At 41.2% G+C, this 15,597-nt stretch overlaps 1 protein-coding gene and 1 long non-coding RNA gene across 27 annotated transcripts in view; one reads left to right on the top strand and one right to left on the bottom strand.

Annotated features, from left to right (window-relative positions):
* LOC140601024 (uncharacterized) overlaps positions 1 to 15,597 on the bottom strand; it is a 99,288-nt gene that overhangs the window by 61,101 nt on the left and 22,590 nt on the right. The gene's annotated exons all lie outside the window — the stretch shown is intronic.
* GJA8 (gap junction protein alpha 8) overlaps positions 1 to 15,597 on the top strand; it is a 70,167-nt gene that overhangs the window by 38,495 nt on the left and 16,075 nt on the right. For 10 of the 19 annotated variants that reach the window (XM_072769459.1, XM_072769445.1, XM_072769440.1 and 7 more), the window contains 3 exons: positions 55 to 122; positions 12,197 to 12,311; positions 12,430 to 12,633. The gene's annotated coding sequence lies outside the window, so the exon portion shown is untranslated. Of the gene's footprint in view, positions 1 to 54; positions 123 to 12,196; positions 12,312 to 12,429; positions 14,635 to 15,597 lie in introns of those variants that run through there. The other 9 variants (XM_072769455.1, XM_072769457.1, XM_072769454.1 and 6 more) reach the window with 5 other exon arrangements.

The following is a 15,597-nucleotide window of genomic DNA, read 5'->3' as shown; positions in this document are numbered from 1 at the left end:
TTCCTGAGAAGAAGAAAAGGAGGTAGTCGGATTCTGACTTCACTTTCTTTGCAGTATTGCCTTGGGCCTGAAGTGGGAGGCAGACTGACCACTGGGTCATGACAAACCAACCTCATGCTACCGTGAGTAACTAACTTTAAGTTATTGTTGTTATTGTTGTTGTTGTTACTTATATTCTTAATATGATATGAACTAATAAGCCAAGTACTGTACAGACCAATCTTTTACTGCCAAGCTCAAAACAGAGAATTATCTGGAAAATTCACCTTTGAAATAGACATCATTGAGCCTTCAGCTGTGGCAGACCAACTTGTACAGACCAACCCTCATTCCAAGAACAGCCAGAAGATCTAGATAAACTATTTGAAAGAAAAACATCAATTGGAAGATTCAGTGAATTACCAAGGCAGCAAGGGCTTAAAGACAAAGATCTCTGCCATGGCAAAGGGGAGTCCAGTGTTCAGCTTCACTCTTCTCCTACAGACATGTGTTGATTCATAAATAGTGAAGCTGGGAAACTGAGCTTCATAAATTCTGGGAGGCTGAGAAACTGAGCAGAGCTGTTGGCAGCCTTACAAAAATTGAGGTCAGCATCCACCAAAGAGGAATAGCTCTGATAACACCCTTGATTTTCACTTTGGACCTCTAAAAGGCTATACTTTAAGTGTAAATGTGAACTAGAAATAGACAACCCCTCAAAAAGAATAAATTTCAGTTTTCAATGAGCTCATTTATAGACTGGATTGAGATAAATTGTCCCTAGACTGATTGCTTGCTAGAAGCAAAAGTATATATCTTCTGAAGTAAAATTACATTGTTAAGAGTCTCAAAACATCCCTTAAATGTTTTATACACAATGTCTAAGATTCAAACAAAAGCGAGACCAAATTTCTCAAAAACAAAAGGGAAAAAAAGAAAATAGAAGCAGACCCATGAGAGATTCAGATCTTGATGTTATCAAACTATAATAGTTGTGAGTAATATGTTCAAAATATAGATGAGAAACTCTCTCCAGAGTACTGGAATCTATTTTAAAAAAGAATCAGATGGAATTCTGATTCCATCATTTGGAATTCCATCATTTGAAATTATAAATAAATACAATAATTTAAATTAGGAATTAAATACAATAATTTAAATAAATTAAATAAATAAATACAATAATTTAAATTAGGAATTCAATGGAGAGGTTTGAAAGCAGATTAGATACAGCTGAAAAGTGTGTTAGTAAACTGGAAAAAATAGATCAATAGAAAATATCGAGAGGGAAAGAGAGGATGAAATAGAAGAGCATAAGAGACATACAGAACATGGTGAAAGGTGTAAAAGATATGTAATTTAAGACCTGATGGAAGCAAGAGAAGAAATGAGGAAGAAGCAATATTAGGAGAGGTGAGAGGTAACAGGTGAGAATTTTCCAAAACTGATTAAGGCATCAATCCACATATTGGAACCTCAGTGAACACAAGCAGCATACATACATAACCAACCCATAGCTAGACACATTATGGCAAAACTGCTAAAAACCATGACCAAGAAAAATCTGTAAGAGCATCCCATTTCCCACGGGAAAGGGAAGGGGAATTAAATCACATTATCCAGAAAGGAACAAAATAAGACTGGCAGATGACTTTCCAACAGAAGTTATAGAAACCAGGAGGCAATGACATATTTAAGCTGCTGAAAGAAAATAACTGCTAGCACTAAGAAAAAAACACTGAAGTTATCCCAGATGGTAGGTTGGAGATACAGAAAGGAAAAAAAGGCAACAGAAATTGTAAATATGTTGATTATTCTAAAGAGATAGTGCATTGTATAAATAGTGTATCATGTAAAGAAACCCCAATTCCCAAAGCTGCTTGTCTAGTGGAGGCAAAACCGTTATAGTAACCCAGGTAATGATTGGAAATGCTTCCACATTTCTCAACCATCACATTTGAGCTGTCTTCTCTTCTTTTTTTTTTTTTTAAGGTTTTATTTATTTATTAGAGACAGAGAGAGAAAATATGAGCTGAGGGGAGGGGCAGTAGGGAACCTGACACGTGGCTCAGTCCCAGGACCTTGAGATCATGAGCTTAGCCAAAGGCAGATGCTTAATCAACTGAGCCACCCCAGGCACCCCGTGCTGTCTTCTCTTCTTAAGCCACAGATGAATCTACTCTCTAACCATCAACACTAAGTTTTATTATTATTTGTTAGATTAGTTTGTCTTTGACCAAGATCTTTTAATCTGTTATAATGACTCTGTTCCAATACATCTAACCGTGCTTTCCCCAACACACTATATATAAAAAGCTGTACAATCTTTGCCAGCATAATTCAAAGAATTCTGGTCTCAGCATCTAACAATATGTATTTAAAAATGAAAAGTCTTCTGTCTTCTTCATCTCCACTTGTTTTCTGCTCCTGCCGTCAACTCTGTTGGACGCTCTGGTACACTCGGATCTACTTCAGCACCACTTGAATTGTCTAATCCTGAGTAACAGCCACAGCCATTTTTGGTTTCACCCAAATGCAAACCTTTCTTCAGGCTAGAATTAGGCACAGTTTTGACAGTGGAGTTCAGGCTCGTCTGTTATATATGCTCTTTCAGTTTTTCAAATCTAGAGTTGCTAGTAGATCATTATACTCCATTGGCTAGTCTATATGCTAGGTATCCAAGATTTAGTGGGACCAAATGTTGATCCCTTTCATTGGTTATTTGCCCATTTTGTTGTCTTTCTAAATAGTTCAACTCACTGCTTGCTGATATTGAGTGAGACAAATTATATGTATTCATTCATTCAACAAACACTTTTTGAGCACCCGATACAGTAAAATCCTGCAATGACATTGAATTAGAATTAAGACAATTGTAAGTTGATTCCTATCCTCCATCCAGCCCCCATTCTTAAATGTAGCCATCTAAATTTCTTATTACTTGGGGGAAAAGAGAGGGAATGTCCAAGAGAGAAGGCAGGACGGGAAAAATTTGTGCAATAGTAGACAAATTTGCCTTTGAAATCAGAGGAGTGGAATGTCCCAGTATCCCTACCTACCTATTTAGGATGTGCCAACAAATAGATAACACTAGCCAGGAGATTTCTGGAATCACTCTTCTTGCCCTGGAAATTCAAACAACAGGATCCAGAAGCATCCATCAATATTTAAGCTAAAACAGACAACTGCCACCAGGATTTGCCAAAACACAGTCAGGTGGTGATAAATTTCAATGGGAACTCCCTGCTGGCTAGCTGCACTGAATGGCCCCAGTTATCTCATTAACCTAATTAATTTGACTTCTCATTTTTTTTTTTAGCGAATTTATGGACACCATTTAATCAAGGATCAGCAAAATTTTTCTTAAAATTAATTTTAATTAATATGCCCTCAAGGAACTTACATTTTATTGGAGGAGCTAGCTAAGCTAACTAATAATCACATGTAATTTAATAAATTCCATAACAAAGGTATGAATAGGATGGGATCATCCCAACCAAACAAGAAGATAACTATTTTTCTTTTTCCATGTTTTTCAAGAAATAAGATTGATCAACTTCACTGTAAACACTTCCAAACTTTGAACAGGTTGTCAAGAATGATGGGTTTTAGATCTGTGTTGGCCCGACAGATAAGTACATTGAACAAATACTACAAATGGATCAACCAGCAGCACCTACTGCAGTAGGGTTTGCTTTCACTGATTATATTCAGTGTTATGATTGCAGTGATTATTATCTCAATTGTTCTTTGTGTGTGTGTGTGTGTGTGTGAGAGAGAGAGAGAGAGAGAGAGAGAAACCTAACATGGGGCTCAAGCTCATGACCCTGAGATCAAGACATGAGCTGAGATCAACAGTCAGCCACTTAACCGACTGAGCCACCCAGACGCCCTTGTTTCAGTTGTTCTTAAGTTAAAGTTAGAGCCACACTAAGTCCATTCTTAAACTAAGCTAATTAACTTCTAGGCAGGAGTAAACACTAACTCCATTGGACTATGCTAGTGAAAAAAAAGACCAGTTTAAAGAGGTTATGAAAAATCATTAAATAATGAGAGAGAGAAAAGATCCCTTTAGGACCAAAACTTTTATGTTTCTAAGAATAGAAGAAATGGCAATAGACAAAAATCACACAATTGGAAGGTTAACATTTTATAAGGTAACTGAAGAAGGCTGTCTGAGGCTGATTTCTTATGGACAGTACAAAGACAAAGGAATATCCGAGACCAAAATCCCTGGACACTAATCTTCTCAGTGTTCTTACCATGCTGTCTCTGCACAGTTCTTTCACTACCTCTTTTTTCCAATCTCCTTCAGCAGTCTGCCAAACAGCAGCCGATTGGTCTGGTTATTTAAAACAAACAAACAAAAAAAGTCCCATCTCAGGAATGGTTACAATGGGGTTTCAAAAGAAAACAATTTACAAGCAAAAATTTACAGCAGGAAACATGAAGGAACTGGGTTATGCATAAACCCTAAGACATATCTCCCAGGGCCCTCTTCCTTAAAAGGTTGGATCTAATTACACAGAGAGCTATGAAGAGGACCAAGTTAGCATGAATGACCCACAGCGCTTCAGGTTACTAAGATTGAAGGACAAGGGCTAGGGAAGGACTTTGGTGTCTCTCTAAACAAAAATAACTCCAGCTTGGCAAGGAGCTATGTGTCCCTTTTTTTTTCTGTGATCCTATGGGTCCTGGTCTCTTTAATGCTCTTTTTTTATTTGCCAGTTACACATCTCAGTTTATTTTCCCCAAGCCCTCTCCTGACTGATTATACTTCATCTCACACTTTAATGGGCATGTGAGGGTACAGGATCTTCCACCCCTGCCTCAGAGCAGATGTCTTATTTCTCAGACTTTCACACTAGGGTCCACCCAATAAAACAAGCTGAACTTAAAATGATGTAAGATCTGCTTCCATCAATCCCCAGTTTAAAGCTAGTTGTAGAGCCTCTCCACCACCACCACCACCCACTCTTGTTTCTTTATCAAGAGAAAGCAAATCCTGTTACCAGAGTCTCAACTTCAGCTGCTATCTCTACCTGTATATTCTCCAAAGGACATTTACCGTGGCATAATGGGAAAAAAAAAAAAAAAAAAAAAACAGGCTTTAAAGTTTAGGGGGGCCCAGGTATAAATTCAGATTCTGCACTTCTTAGCACTGTGACCTTGGACAATTAAACTAATGTGTTTAACCTCCATTTCCCCATCTGTAAAATGGGAATAAAAGAGCTACTTTATAGGACTTTACAGGCTGACTAAATGAAATGATGTATTTTGTAAAAGCACAAGCTCTTACATGTGTATTTAATAAGTGCTATTAGAAAAGAGACTCTTCTGTTTTATGTGGATAACATTTTCATTTCTCATAATAACATTGACATTCACATGCACGTATGTCTAACTCTTAGGATATAACTGGTAAATTAAAACTACATCATGCCAGTCCCTTACAGAATGAGTCACAGACAGTAGCAGACCTTCTTGCTTCTAGTTTTTGATCAAGGAGTTTCTGTAGTCTTATTTCTTGTCCGATTTTCAACCAAAATGGATGAGGAATAAAGCCAGACCAATTTCTCTGCTCCAGTAATTGACAGAGCCATTTCCCAATCTATTCCTATCCATCTCTGAGGCTTTTCCCACTTACCATGTAGTGTCTGGAGAAGGACGTTAGCCTTCTTCAAGAGAGAAAGTTCCAGCAGAAACAGTGGTCTGAGATTTAGGCAGGAGCAAACTTGTGCCCATTTAGAAACTAACTGTAAATCCAAATGAAGCATGGAGTAGGCATTGCTTCATCTTTAATAGCACCTCACAGTTTTCCAAGGACTTTCATGTTTCCAACCCTCCAGGAAGGCCAACTCTTCATTGTATGCATATTTTGCACTCTGAATGCCTGCTTCACTGAGACAATATTAATTCAAGGAATGCTTATGTATATTATTTGTTCAATGCCTTCCTCCAAGAGAATGGGGACCATGTCTAGCTAGTACAGCAGTGTCTTTCCAGCTTCTAGGCAAACACCTGGCACAGAGTTAGTCCTCAAATATTTCTTGAATAAAAAGATGTTATAGCACACATAAGCCCATCACTCTCTAATAAAATATTTGTAACTGAGCTAACAGGTTTAGTTGAAATATGAATTTACTGCCAAACAAATACCATGACATTTTCCGAAGATCTTTTTGGATAATCCAGGTTACCGCTCCACCGATAATCAGCAAAGGACTGCCAATACCCCTAACTCTCACTGCTAATGAATCATCATCCCATTTAAGAAGCCAGGAGAGGATTTTCTTCCCAATTCCATTTCATCAGTTTTACCTAAACAGTTGTCAGCCTTAATAGGACTGAAATAAGAACACTTATTTCTCCAGATTAATCTTTTCACTTTTTTAGAAAGAATGATGGCACATTGCCCTCATTCTGGTCTTCCTATTCTTCAAGATCCTCCTCCTAGAAGACAGTGATATATTTTAGAGATTCTCTTATCACAGTGGCCCAGGACCTAGAAAGCATCTTGAAATTCATAATATATATATTTTGAAATGTTTAGGAAAATTTCAGAGCTTTCTAGATTGTTCTTTCCTGATTCCCACCCACAGTATTTTCTTTCTTTGTTTTCCTTAAAATTTCCTTTTTGGAGACTCTAAAAATAAATTAATATTCAGGGAGGTGTGTTAGGGCCCTGAGATGTGCTTTATTCCTGGTGTTACCCCTGGTTTACTGTATCTCTGCCTAAGGCTGCCAACACGGTTGAATGACACGTCAAACACACTGTCTGTGACCTATTCTGTTTGGCAGTGCCAAAAGCTGCTTTGATTAATTTTTATTTTTAAATGCAATTGGTGTGTGGGTGAAGTATGGATCCTGCCTTTGCATGCTTTGTGCAGAGCATATAATCCACCTCTTTCAACTATTTCTCCACTTGCAAAATTGGTATGACCATATAATCTTTCTCTCCGCATTGATATACAGTAAAAGAAAAACTATCCAGGACCATGGTCAAAAGGTGCCAGACTAGTGCCTCAGAATGATCTGTTTTCTGATCTCCCTGCTTCATATCTTGCATTTCTAACAGGCTTCTCTCAACCATGTTCTGCATCCCTAGCCCCAGCATTTATCAGTTATACAAGCCACAAATACAGATTCATCTTAGTGTACACTAAGTCAAATGAGAAAATAATTCTCCTAAAACATTCATCACCGTACCCCAGAGCCAAATACAGATCACTCATGGATAATCCAAGCCACACCTCTGCAGGCTATGAGGGATACTCTCCTCTTTGGATACTTACCATCTATGTGCTAGGAACTGTTTTCAGGGCTCCATAGGTATTAGCTAGCCAATCTTAACAAATAGGTACTATTATTAAACTGTATTTTATATATAAGGCAACCGAGGCACAGAGAGATTAAATGAGTTGTTTGCTATCACACAGGTAGTAAGTAAGTGGTAGAGTCTCGATTTTAGCCAGTTGGCTTAGCTACTACACTGTACTGCGTTTCAAGATAATGATAGTGACCATTTATGTGCCAGCTGTTGGGCCAAGTACTTTACACAGAGCTATCTGATTAAATCTCCATAGCAATCATCCTTATTTACAGATGATAAAACTGAGATTTCAAAGAGTTAATTTGCCAAATACCACATGGCCAGTAAGTGGTAAGTTCAGAGCCAGGCTGTCTGGTTATAGAGCCTGAGAGCAAAGAAAATACTATACCATGTTGAAAAAGCGAACAATGAACTCCAGCTACAGAGTCTTCCATGCAAAGCCCCCTCATCTTTTAAAAGGACATGAAATTGTGCCTACTAGATCTAGTAGGCAAAGAAATTCCTCTTAAATCCCCACTTTAATAGGTTTGCAGACAGGCCAAGGAGGGAATGAACTCATGAGTAGGAGCCTGGAGGCTCTGTTGATGCAGGCCATCACACTGGCTTTTGATCCTCTTGCAGGCGTTCAGTTGGCAAGTCCAAGGCAGGCAGCTCCCCCAAGAGGAGGCCCCCTACCAACTACCTTCTACAGCCCCAAGAGCTCCACCCAAACCTGCCTCCAGCAACAGAGGCTTCTGGTAATGGTAGCAAGCAGCTAGAGGAGTAAATTTCACACAATCTCAGCTATAACTCTTAGAATGGACTCTCCTTTTCCCTAGCCAGAAGGGCCCAAGAGTACTGCCCAAGAGTATATCTCTTGGGCCTCTAATCTCTGAGGTCAGAGCCTGCCATCTGCTGAGGTTCATCCTTTGCTTTGGCATCACATGAACCAACACTACACAATATACTTTTGCCCTTTTGTAATCAAAAAATTCCCTCAATACAAGCAAGGATACAGTCAAATAGTGCAGGAGCAGAGGAAATAGGGCAGGCCTGGGAGAGGGAAGGGGAATATAGCAGAGAATCTTGGGACTCTCAGGTTTGGTGATTTGGGGAGCCATGAGAAACAAGGTAAATATTTCACTGATGAAAGGAGCTAGTGAGTAAGAAAAGAAAAGGAGAGTGAGGGATACTCTCTGGGGTACCTGCTCTACCAGTTCACTAAATAGAGTGAGGGAGGGCAAGCAAGTATGGTCCCACAATAAATGGTCCCCTAAGTTAAGGCCAGCCTTTGCCCCTTTGCATTCCCATCCTCTCAGCCACTGACATTCAAACCATGCCCTTCTATTCCGGCGCAATGAACAGATTTCACACGACTCAGAGGCATACCTGAAAGCAGCCTCTTTCTTGGCCCACAGTCTCTTAAGACGTCCTAAAACAAAAACAAAAACCCTGCATGGAGCAAAAGAGAGACAGCATCGCCCCCTAGTGATGTGAGGACTATCTTGGTAGACTTCTGGATGCTTTCATGGGCTGCCCAGGTAGAGGCACAATGCTGGAATGGAAACAATCTCCTTAGAAACTCTATCACATGGCACATTTTGTCAGATAGTGAGTTCCCCCAACATCATCACCATGTCCCCTCCAACCCTCCCAGCCAACTTCCAACTCCTGAGCTAGACCCGTCTGCAAATGCCTGTTTTGAAGACAGGTTGCCCCTATAAGAAAACATGTAGCAGATTAGAACTGGGGAGGAGAAGAGAACTCTGATGTCTTTGTTTCCATTTCAGTCCATTCTGCCAAGTTGAAGCAGACTGATTTTCATTTGTCTTAAATCCAAAGGAAAAAAAAAAAAACCTACCTCTTAAACCAAACACCATCACATATGTACCCCTAAGGAATAATGAACTGCCTTTTTAGGCAAAGGAAGAAAGACCTCAAGAACCATTGCCAAGCCCAGGGTGCATTAAGAAGGCTGGGAAGAACTTTGTTGACTGAGGAAATGTCTGGGTCTCCAGCTCAAAAGCCAGGAGAGTAACATGAAGTTCCAAGTGCCTAAGTCAGTGAGGTCCCCACTGAGTGGCACTACCTGCTTTCCCTGGAGCCCTCGACAAACAGGCTATCTTCCCTCTGCACTGCCTCTCTGAGACTATCTGAAGCTTTGCCACCACACCGGGGTCACTCCCCTCCCAGCAGTTCCTCTGCCACTCATGAGAGGAGGGCGGGCACCAGAGGGTGGTCAGGGCACAGCCAGAGCAGCCCCTACATCAGAGCACAGAGCCTGGAGTCTCAACTCACCCTGGCCAACACAGAAGCAGGGAGGGAGAGAGGCAAAAGGAGCCAGCCTGTTTCCATAGATACAGATTTCAGTTGCATTTTATGACAGCCATGCCAGGCTGCCTGGAGAGGCATTGTTTGGATGCCTGGGGACCTGCTCAGAAGGAAAATAAAGAAAGAAACAATTAAAAAAAATATCTAAGTGGTTTTTCTCCCAGTTTTGGGTCAAAAGCCATATCTGCCCTCTAGGGAGCTTCACATTTAGAGTTAAGAGAGGAAGGTACCTGCCTCCCTAGAGCCCTGGACTGGCTGAGCAAAGCTGGCTATGAACTGCATTTACCACTACTAGGAATTTGGAGGATTTAGAATTCCCCTTCTGCTTTGTCAACACTCTTCTCTATCCTTTGCCAGCTCTCACACTTAAGGTAAAATGGAACTTGTCACCGCCATATCCCCCTATACAGTTTGGAGGGGGCACATTTGAAACTCCATAGCTGTGATAATGTCATGAAGGTTAGATGTTTCTTCCCTAGGGCTCCCACACCCTCTATTTACATGTCCAGAGTCCCTTCCTGCCTGTGAGACTGTAAACTGGCTTTGACCTATTTTGGTGGACTATCTAGAGAAAAGGGGACTATCTGTAAAGAGGCTGGCCTCAGCAAGTCACATCAGCAGCACAGAAGTTGAGAGAAATCCCAGCTTCCTCAGTAGCCACAGGACCTAAGGAAGTACAGGACCCTGGGGTAGCAAGTCTTTGGGAAATGGGCAGCCTCTTCCCAGTGTCACCTTGGAGGGTGGGAAGGAGCATAAATTGGCCAGGGACCTAAGCCTCTTCAGCTCAGCATATCACAAGTGTAAGCAAATAAAGACCCCAGTTTCAGGGGTTGGAGGTACCATTTCATGGAAAAGACTTGGGATGAGGCAACTGGAAGGCAACATCCTACCTCAAAAGTATGCCCTGGCACACCTTGGCAGGTAAGTCTACTGCTTAGGAAGTGGCCAAGGTGAGTGAAAGAGTGTGACAATTCCATTTCTGTTTTTAGGGGAAAAGTAAATCTTCTAGTTTTTTTTTTTTAAGACCTCATGCCCAATGGTCCAGAGGCTGTCATGGTTCCCAAACACCGTGCTGGCTGAGGACTGATTACTGTGTCTGCAATTACAAGGAACAAGAACCACCTTCCCACTTCCCAGCCTCTTTTTTCCTGTGGCTTTTTCCTCCTGGAACCAGGTGGATCCCTCCCCAAGTATTTGCCCATTTGAGAAAGTTCACCTTCATTAACCCGAGGAGCCCTATCCTACCCATCTCAGGGACCCTCAAAAGAAAAAGAGAATCTGGTCTCAGAAGAGGAAGAAAATATAAAGAGATTGTGTGTGTGTGTGTGTGTGTGTGTGTGTGTGTGTGTGTGATTTCTGGCAGAGGTCATTTATAGCAGGGTCCTTACCTTTAGGTGCAGCCTGAGCAGCTCTAGACTCCTAATCCCAAATCACTGAAGGTCACTGTTGAAATTACTCTTAGAAGCAGGCCACATCTGGGGCTTCTCTTACAGCTGCCATACAATCCACCCCCTGCCCCACCCCTGTGACCTTCATGATGGCTACTGCTGGTGCTGGTGCTTGTGCTTTGAGAGGACAGGGCTTACCCTGATCTCCAGCCAGCAGCTCAGCCTGGAACATGGAAAGAACTCCCCTTGTTCCTGGACTAAAACCATCCACTCCCTGGAACATTCACCTCCCTTTCCAACTGGTACCTCTTCATCTCCTGCCATCTCTCTATCTCTCTGTTCATCATTCATTCATTTATTCATTCCACAAAGACTCAATGAGTTCTCTCATTTGCCTGGCCTTCCTAAAATGGATATGAGAAAGACACATTCCCTGCACTCACAAATCTCATAGACTGGTAGAGGAGAAAGACTCAGGAATGCACTCTTGAAATCTAACCTAGATGGGGCAGAGAAGAATTCCTGAAGGAGGTAAAGCCCAAACTGAGCCTTGATGGATGTGTCAGAGCCCGGGAGGGAGGTTCAAAGTATCAGGGACTGCATGGACAGAGGCATGGAGGCAAGAATCAAGGTGCCATGTATAGGGAATTGAGGATATTACAGCTGCTAAGGGTCAAGAGCAAAGTTATGAGTGGCAAAATATGGACTGGAGTATAGGCAAGCTTCAGACAGCAGAGGATCCTCTGTGATATGATAAGGATCCAAGCTGCATTCTGTATTGATTCTTAGCCTGAGAGGCAGAACTACAGGCACATTGCTCCCCCTTGATTTGAATGACGTATTTCATACCTTTAATTCAGAGTAAGGTTGAACTTGAAATTAAAATGTTACGCAGAAAAAAAAATTAAAAATTAAAATAAAAAGCAAATAAAAATTTTTAAATGAAATAATGCACAGTATCTCTGCATACAATAGCAAGCTACAGAAAAAATTGACGTATGGGAAGGACATGATCAAGTTTGTGTTTCAGAAAGATCTCTCTGGCTTCTGGGCCCTACTTGGAACCATTCCTCAGGGCAGTCCGTTGCCTAAGAGAAGCTCTGACAGCAACAAATGATTTATAGCAAAAATGAAAGCTTCTTTGTTACATCTGTAATAATTGTTGCTAAATATATTTCATTCATAGGGGAAAAAATGAAGTGGGGATCCCCTTTCAGGACTTGGACTTCAGACCCATGTTCGCCAGCCGTCTGTGTTGATACTGCCATCTAGTGGTGTGGGTGCAGCATAACCCCCCTGAGGTACCAAACTTGCTTCTCAACAACCTTTTTGTCATGTTTATTTTGTAAAATTCTGTATTCTCTTATTTAACCTTCAAAGCAACTCCCAGGTATATCTCATTGTTTATCCATGTTACAGTGAGGAAACTGAGGGATGGACAGAAAACAATACTTGTTGTGAGTCTTCCTTGGACTGGGAACCATGGTAGATGATACACATGAGATTGACACCGTCCCTACTTCAACGACGGAGAAACCGAGTCCCTGGTGGAGAAACCAACCAGACTAAGCCACAGACTGAAGTTTTCCAGCTGCCAGAAGCATGTTCTTCCCAATGAAACTGGTCAGAGTCAAGCCTCTTACTTAAGTCAAAAAGAAACCAAGTGGTAAAGGATTTAAAAAGAGGCAGGCTTTTTTTTTTTTTTTTTTTTTTTTGAATTTCGGGGTAATTGGCCCAGACCACAAAGGAAAGGCAAAAATAAAAAGAAATAGAAAGAGGAAAAGATGTCCTCCCCATAAAAGAGTAGACAATATGCCTGTGAAAAAGAAAATAATAATGTTTATCCTCTCTCTCCACCCATGCGTGTGGTATCTGAATAGAAGTACAGATTAGGCATCCAAAACCATAAAGAGGCAAAACAAAACACCTCCAGGAAGCAAAATGACACAGCCGATCCTTGGGTTTGGTTTTCTGATTTGCAAATGGAATGGGCCCTGGAAAAGGATGATGATGATGAAATCTGTGGCCAAAGGTACCAAGACAATGAATGCAATTTACATAATTTCTTTCTGATTAAAATTAAAAGTCCATGATAGCCAAAACTCAGAGAATAGGCAAGGTTCATATTGTTCTGACAATTCAGTTTTTCAGAGATCCAAGCTTAAATGCTGAACTGAAATGGAATCTACTCTGGCAAATTTCTTTCCTAACTGGTCTTCTGAATTTTAATGAAATGTAGAAGCCTTTCTAAGCCAGGCACAACGTGGAGAAACTGCAAGTTTTTTCATGACAGATTTGATTAGATAAAAATATAAATCCCCTTGTACAACAAAACACACAAAAGCAAATTTACAAGTCATCATATGAAAAAATGTTACAATTCTTATGACAGAGAAATATTAGCCATAGTCTACAAAAAGAGTTTATAAACCAACAAGGAAAAGGCAAATAACCACCACCACCCCTCAAATTAATAAAGGATAGGAGGAGTAGGTGATTCAGAGAAAAAGAAATGCAAATGGCTAGTAAATATATGAGTCATCCGATAATCAGAAAACTGCAAATTAAAATAAAGAATATCTCCTGTTCGTCTGTTGTCAAAAAAAATGTAAAGAGGGACAATAGCTGGTGATGGTAAGGATAGATCATGAAGTGCCCATTCACACGCTGTACTGAGTGTATAGTCTGGCACAGTCTGTTTTGAGAGTAATTGGTACTTACTGACTTTTAGGTCACATCCACCTTTCGAGCAATCAGTTCTACCTCCAGGGATACATCCTCCAAAACTATTCCTACATTTGCCCCAAAATATGTACATATAGATGTTTATCATTTTTTGAAAGTTTGTAATAGGGGCACCCAGGTGGCTCAGTGGTTGAGTGTCTGCCTTCGGCCCAGGGCATGATCCTGGAGACCTGGGATCGAGTCCCGCATCAGGCTCCCTGCATGGAGCCTGCTTCTCCCTCTGCTTGTGTCTCTGCGTCTGTCATGAATAAAGAAAATCTTTTAAAAAGAAAAAAGAAAAAAGAAAGTTTGTAATAGCAAAAAACATGTAATAGCAAAAAACAACCTAATGTCCTCCAGCAGAGAACAGATTGAACAAATTTACAGGATGTCCTTACATGGAATACTATTGCAGGCATTAAAATGATCTATACTGGGATGCCTGGGCGACTCAGTGGTTGAGCATCTGCCTTTGGCTCAGGTCATGATCCCGGGGTCCTGGGGTCAAGTCCCACATTGGGCTCCCCTTGGGGAGCCTGCTTCTCCCTCTGCCTATGTCTCTGCCTCTCTCTGTGTCTCTCATGAATAAATTGATAAAATCTCTTAAAAAACTGTACATATACGGCAAAGCTAGTGCGATATATTAGGCATATATTGTTATGTATATATTAAGTGTACCTTTAAAAAGCAAAAAGCATCTGGAAGGACACACACCAAACTGCTAAGCGTAGTTGCAGTGACAAGAAGATAGGAAGAAGGAGGTAAGCAGGGATCTTTACTCTTTATCCTGCATGTCCCTACCTTGCTTGACTCTTTTCATTGTACAAGCATTCATGCTATACGTTTGTCATTTAAAAAAATATATGGATATGTACAAAGCGAATTACTGTATTTAGAATATATTTGCAGTTATGTGGGGTTTTTCAGAACAACAACAAAAAAAAACTTTTTTAAACACCCAAATGTTAAGTGATTAGCACAAAGACGGGAGACCCCAAATGTTCTGAAAGGTCAGCACTGTAGAACTGATTCTCATAATTAAAGGTGACAGCATGGACAGCCAGAGCAAACATGGGCTTTGGAGTCAAGCAGATCTGGTTCCAGTACTCACCCTGCCCCTTTCTTTCTGTGACCTCAGGAAAATTACTTAACCTTGTGGAGTCTCAGTAAAATGCAGACCAAACTGCCCACCCCTTGATGTAGGTACAACTGCCAATACCATGCATGAACAAAATTTTTTTCTCCCTTTCTCATTTATGATATTATATATGTAGGATGGGCTTATATGGCAGCTGAGAGGGAACTGCAGGGAACTCCACAAGTTGTTTGTTTTCTGGATGGACTCAAAGAAATGTTTCTAGGGCTTCGCAGGGGAGGCAGGGTGTTGGGAAGTGGGGAGTGGGAGAGGGCCATAATACAAACATTTTGGGCACCAGGGCCAGCACAACCAATTCTAGTAGCCAGGCCTACCTCAAGCAGTGGTTCTAAAATGTTAGCATGCACCAGAACCATGTGAGGGCTTTTTAAAACAGTTTACTATTCTCCACCCTCAGAGTTTCTGATTCAGGATGTCAGGTAGGGCTCGCTCCCCTAACAAGCTTCCAGGTGATGCTGCTGCTGCGGCTGGCCTAGGGAACCCCAGTTTGAGACCCACTGACTTACAGCATCAATAACTGCTCCCACCCCAGTGAATATGAGGCTGCATCAGCCTCTTTCCCTACACCTCTTCTGGAATGTTCTCCCTGCACCCCCCCGCCCCCCCCCCCCCCAGGCAGCTAGAATGCCAGGACACTCCCTAGTCTCAAACCCAGCCAATGGCCAGTTTCTGCAGCCTGAGTTCTCTCATTAAGGTGATGGGGCAGC

The sequence above is a fragment of the Canis lupus genome, chromosome 12 (assembly GCF_048164855.1).
Source record: "Canis lupus baileyi chromosome 12, mCanLup2.hap1, whole genome shotgun sequence".
NCBI lineage: Eukaryota > Metazoa > Chordata > Mammalia > Carnivora > Canidae > Canis > Canis lupus.
This window is presented reverse-complemented; position numbering and strand designations above follow the sequence as displayed.